This window comes from Physeter macrocephalus, chromosome 9 (assembly GCF_002837175.3).
Source record: "Physeter macrocephalus isolate SW-GA chromosome 9, ASM283717v5, whole genome shotgun sequence".
In the NCBI taxonomy this organism is placed as follows: Eukaryota; Metazoa; Chordata; class Mammalia; order Artiodactyla; family Physeteridae; genus Physeter; species Physeter macrocephalus.
The window spans coordinates 63,312,217-63,318,034 of record NC_041222.1 but is presented as its reverse complement, the minus strand read 5'-3'; positions in this window follow the sequence as shown (position 1 = coordinate 63,318,034).

Below are 5,818 nucleotides of genomic sequence, written 5' to 3'. Positions count from 1 at the left end.
CTCCCTCCCTCCTTCTTGCAGCCAACAGGTAGTCTTTCTCACCTTAAAAACAAATCAAAATTTATAAACTAACAGAACCTTTCAAGATTGAACATCCTACTCCTGCTTCCACTCTATTTTTCTCCTCCCTGGAGTGATCAAATTTTTGTTGGCATTGCCTACATTGTTTTTCCATTTCTTCTTAAAAGCATTGAAATCTGGCTTCTACCCAGACTACCCTATTAAAAATTCTGTTTATCAAAGTCACTAATGACTTCCATGGCATTAACTCGAACATATGCTTTCAAGTACTTTATTTTGCTTATCCAGTCAGCAGCACTGGACACTGTTAGACTATCCTTTTTTCCTGAAAAATGGTTTTCCTTCTACTGATCTAGGCACTCTTTATTTCCCTTGTGGTGTCCTCTTCTACTCATTCCTTAAGTACTGGTGATCCTCAGGGTTGATCTTTAGGCTGCTTGCTCTTCTCATTCTGTATACAGAAGTTGTATAACAAAGAGGTGAATAAATGGAAAGAAAAGATGCTCCCAACTGATCTTATTCTGATCTACTTCTATTTTATATTGTGCTACATAATTTGATTATATTTCACTGTTTCTCCCTTCTCACCCTTCCTAATCAATCCAATTAAACCACATTCCAGTAATCTTTATCTCTGGCTCAGTGAACAGGTCTATAGCAGTAATAGGAAGATAATAAGCAATCAATAAAAATGTGTTGAATGAATTAGTATCGTGAGGACCAGTAAATGTTGTGTAAGTGCTTCTAGAGCATGCACCCACTCGGTCCTTCTTTCTTTGGATTAATCAACATTTACTGAAAAACCATTGATGGAAGATAGGCTTCATCTTATTTCCAGCTGTGATTGATTAGTAGGGGTCTGCTTGGAGAGCTTTGTTGAGAGCAGTTACTTAGGGATCAGTGTGAAAGAGTGCTGTAATCTATTAATATTAATATGGTTGTGCCTAATACAAATAACACACTATTAATTGAGCACAGACCATGTGATAAGCACATTAATTGGATTATCTCAATTAGATCTCACAACAGCTCCATGGGATACCATGACTTTACATTAATGTAACTGAGACACAGAAATGTTAAAACTTGCCCAAGACCAACCAGCAAACAAATGATAGAGTTGGGGTTTAAATCTAATATATCACACTTTAGATTCCATGGGCTTAAGCATCATGCTATATATATTCATAATGGGGAGTGGTGGCCTTTTTTTCCCTGCATTTTTGCCATTCTTGGCCTAAATTAAACTATGAAGAGGGGAAGAAAGAACAGTATAGGTGATGATAGTATGTAAAAAGAAGGATACTCTGCCCTATGAGGCCTCAGTTACCACATCTCAAAAATGGGTTATTTTGCTTAAAAAAATACACACAAACTTTTTTTTCCTTTTGAAATAATCTCAAAAGTTGCCAATACAGAGGAGAGAACCTTAGTTTTGGAATTATTTCAGAGTAAGTTGCCAATCTGATGCTCTAATACTCTCAAATACTTTAATGTGTGTTTCCTACAAACAAGAACATTTCTCCCATATAACCACAAGACCATCATCAAAACTGAGAAATCAACATTGTTACATTAGTACCATATAATACTCAGCCTTCATATTTAGATTTGTACAGTTGTACCAATAATATTATTAATTGCAAATGGACAGTGTTCAGAATCACACTGTGTATTGAGTTGGCATATCCTTTAGTCTCACTGAGCATCCAGCAACTCACCAATTACAGTTCAGGTTTTCCCACCCAGCACTGGTTCCCACAGTGGTTTCCTCTTCTGAGTCTCTGCTCCAGTAAACTCTTACTCCCTGTATTCTCCTCTCTCTCTCTCTCTCTCTCTCTCTCTCTCTCTCTCTCTGAATTGTGGGACAGAAGTTTGTCTTGTGTCTTCCCCTCTTTTATGGATCCTAAAAGAGTTATTGATTTCTTGGTCTGTTCAGCTTTTTACTTGTTAAGACAGAGTGACTACTTCCATGCTCCTTACATACAGAACTGGAAACTGGAAGTCCCTTTAGTCTCTTTTATTCTGAAACAGTTCTTTGGTCTTTTGTTAACTTTCACAACCTTGAAATATTCAGGACAGTTGTTTTGTAGAATGTTCCTCAGTTGGGTTTAAGTAATGGTGCTTCATGATTAAAGTTATTTACACTTGGCAGTAAGAGCACAAAAGAGATGGTTGTGTTTTTTGAGTTGCATCTTATCTGGTCATCCATGATTTCAGTTTGTCCCATTTTAGGTTCACTTTGATCCCTTGAATGAGGTTATGGCTGCTGGGCTTTTCCACTGTAAAGTTACTCTTTCACTCTTTAAAACTAATTAAGTTATTTAGGTAATTATGTGAGGTAATAGATATATTAATTAGGTTTACTATAGTAGTCATTTCATGATGCACATGTATATCAAAACATCACATTGTATACCTTAAATATATACAACTTTTACAAATAAATAATAAAATTTTACTTTGAAACTTTGTCCATAAGAAACTTTGCTCTCCTCACCCAACTCAGGCTGTGACTCTTCACAGCAGCTGCCCATCCCACCCACTGCAGATACTCTACTCATTCTTCTCAGGCTCCAACGTCTCATGCCAGATTATCTCTTCATGTGGGTGCTTGACCCATCCTCTTTGAACTCTGGCATCCTACTGTGGGATCTGGACCAGCATGAGTCCCTGCCCCTTCCAGCACAATGCTTACTTTTTTCTACCCATCTTTTGGCTTTAGAACTAGTTTTTCAGGAAGGGAAGGGAAAGCAGAGATTACATACTATTTTAAGATCACTTCCAACTCCAGCATTCTGTGATAGATAAATTATATGGTTAATTTAATTTGCAAGTTTATGCTCAGAAAATGGGGATAGAGGTTTCTTGAAATCATTGGGACAAATGACCATGCCTGAAATAATCACTGAGGCCAGGTCAAAGTGAGGCACTGAGTAGTTTGGACTAGGGCTGGATGTATCACACTGAGGAGTCTAGCCAGAAGCACAAGATCCAAGAGTAGGCAGAGAAGTCAGGATATGTTTACCTATAACCACCAGAGAAGAGAGCAGTGATGACAGTGGATATCCAGAAAGCAGTAAATGTCCATTAGAGTAATCAAGGCAAAAAAAGGGAAATATTTAACACTAACCAATAAGTATCTTAGTATGAGTTAGAGTGATTAGTAAGCTTATGCATTATGGGAACAATTCAGTTGGTCAAAGCAGTAACGTGTTGTTGACTACACATTATTAGACTGCTAGATGCCATGAACGTTTTGATTTCTTTTGCCAACAGTGCAAGCTGATTCCAGGCTATAAGTAATTGATCTTATACTGCCATCCTTTGGTTGAGTTTTAAATGCCTTCTGTACTAACAAACTATTTTGGCATATTTTTAGCACATAGAGGTAATCAGGATTCTAATTACAGCACTAAATTTTTTAGATTAACAGTAACAGTAAATAAATATTGTGGGAAAAGTGAAGAAATAGAAATATACTTTCAGCTAATAAACTTAGAAGTCACTGACAAAGCCCATTTTTGTCACAACTGAACTTGCCAATTATAGCATGAAAGTGTCATATGCAATACATAATTGAATGGGCACAGTTGTGTTCCAATAAAACTTTATTTATGTAAACGGGTAGTGAACTGGATTTGGCTCATGGGTTGTAGTTTGCTAACTTCCGATTTAGATCATTAATGTTGAGAGAACTTCCACTTCCAGACGTGATGAGAGACTAGAGTCACCCTCCCACTTTAAACAACTAAAAAATGATAGAAGACATATGAAACAATAGCTTTCAGACATTGGGTAACAGGAAGCATAGGATAGTGATCCTTGAGAAAAGGAAAATAAATATAGTTAGCCCTATTATTGCTCCTGCTTACTGTGTGGAGAAAGTTTCTAGGAGCACGAGGAGGAGGAAACCCAAACAGATCAGTGATCTCACTGAGTTGATAGTCAAAGTTTGGAGTTCGGAGAGGTAGTTAGATATTGCAGGGCAAAATATTAGAGAGAAAAGGGATAGAGACAAATACAGAGATATAAAGATACAGAGACTGTAGAAGGGACTGCTGGAGTCTGTAGCTAATTTGTGATGTGTGAATTAACGAAGACTAGGGAAAAAGACCCAGAAAGGAACAGGCCAGCTATCCCCAGGGCTGACACAGGACTGGGAATATTTCATTTTCTACTGACCAAATTGCAAAGACTTCCTAATACAGGGAACATTGAGGAGAGTCCTTACAAGGGTATTCCCTTGGTAGTGGAATAACATTGCCCTAGACTATAAAGTCTGATCCATCCACTCTAGCAAAGCTTAAAAGCAAGGCCCCAAGAAATCAAACAGATTCCAAGTAAATTAACTATGTCTTAAACAAAGCCCAACCATATATATAGGACTTAGCAAATTCAGTACCCAGTAAAGTAAAACTTAGAATGTTCAGAATCCAATCAAAAGCTACCAGGCATGCAAAGAAGCAAGAAAATAGGACTCATAAGCAGTAGAAAAAATAATCAAGAAACCAGACCCAGAAATGACACAGATAGAATTAGCAGACAAGGAGGTTAAAAGGCCTATTATAAAAATACCCCATAAGCTCAAGAAGGTAGAAGAAAAGATGAACATAATGAAGGAAGAAATGAAAGATGTCAAAAAGGAACAAATTGAACTTCTAGAGATGAAAAATGTAATACCTAGAATGATAAATATATTGGGTGGGATTAACATTAGATAAGATATTAGGGAAGAAAGTATCAATCAACTTGAAGATATAGCCATAGAACTATCAAAAATAAAAGAGAAGGCTTCCCTGGTGGCGCAGTGGTTGAGAGTCCGCCTGCCGATGCAGGGGACACGGGTTCGTGCCCCGGTCTGGGAGGATCCCACATGCCATGGAGTGGCTGGGCCTGTGAGCCATGCCGCTGAGCCTGCGCGTCCAGAGCCTGTGCTCCGCGGCGGGAGAGGCCACAGCAGTGAGAGGCCTGCGTACCACAAAAAAAAGAAAAAGAAAAAGACTAAAATAAATGAACAAAACATCAGTGGCCTGTGTGAAAATATTGAATGGTCTGACATATCTACAATAGAGTCCCAGAAAAAGATGAAAAATGTTGAAAAAAATAATGTCTGAAACTTTTCTGATTCTGATGAAAATTATAAAAACACAGATGCAAGAAACTCCTAGCAGAAGATACAGGAAGAAAATCACACCAAGGCATATCATAATCAAATTGCTGAAAAATGATGATAGAAAATCTTAAAAGCTGTCAGAGAAAAAGGAGACACATTATGCACAAGGGAATAAAATTAAGAATGACAGCAGTCTTCTCTTCAGAAATCATGTAACCCAAAAGACAGTGGAGCAACACCATTACAGTACTGAAAGAAAAAATATGTCAACTTAAAATTCTATACCCAGTAAGAAAATATTTCAAAAATGAAGAAAAAAATACTTTTTCAGACAAAAACCAAGAGAATTTATTGCCAGCAGAACTGAGGTACAAGAAATATTAAAGGAAGTTATTCAAGAAGAAGGAAAATAACACCAGATAGAAATTTAGATCTACAAAAAAGGAATGAAAACCACCAGTAGCTATGTGGGTAAATACATGATGATGGTAGATATGGTTGGTTAAATGGTAACTATGTGAATAAATATAGAAGACAGATTTCCAAAATCTCTTTACAATATAATTGACTATTTAAAAGACATATAGGGCTTCCCTGGTGGCACAGTGGTTGAGAATCTGCCTGCCGATGCAGGGGACATGGGTTCGTGCCCCGGTCCGGGAAGATCCCACATGCCACGGA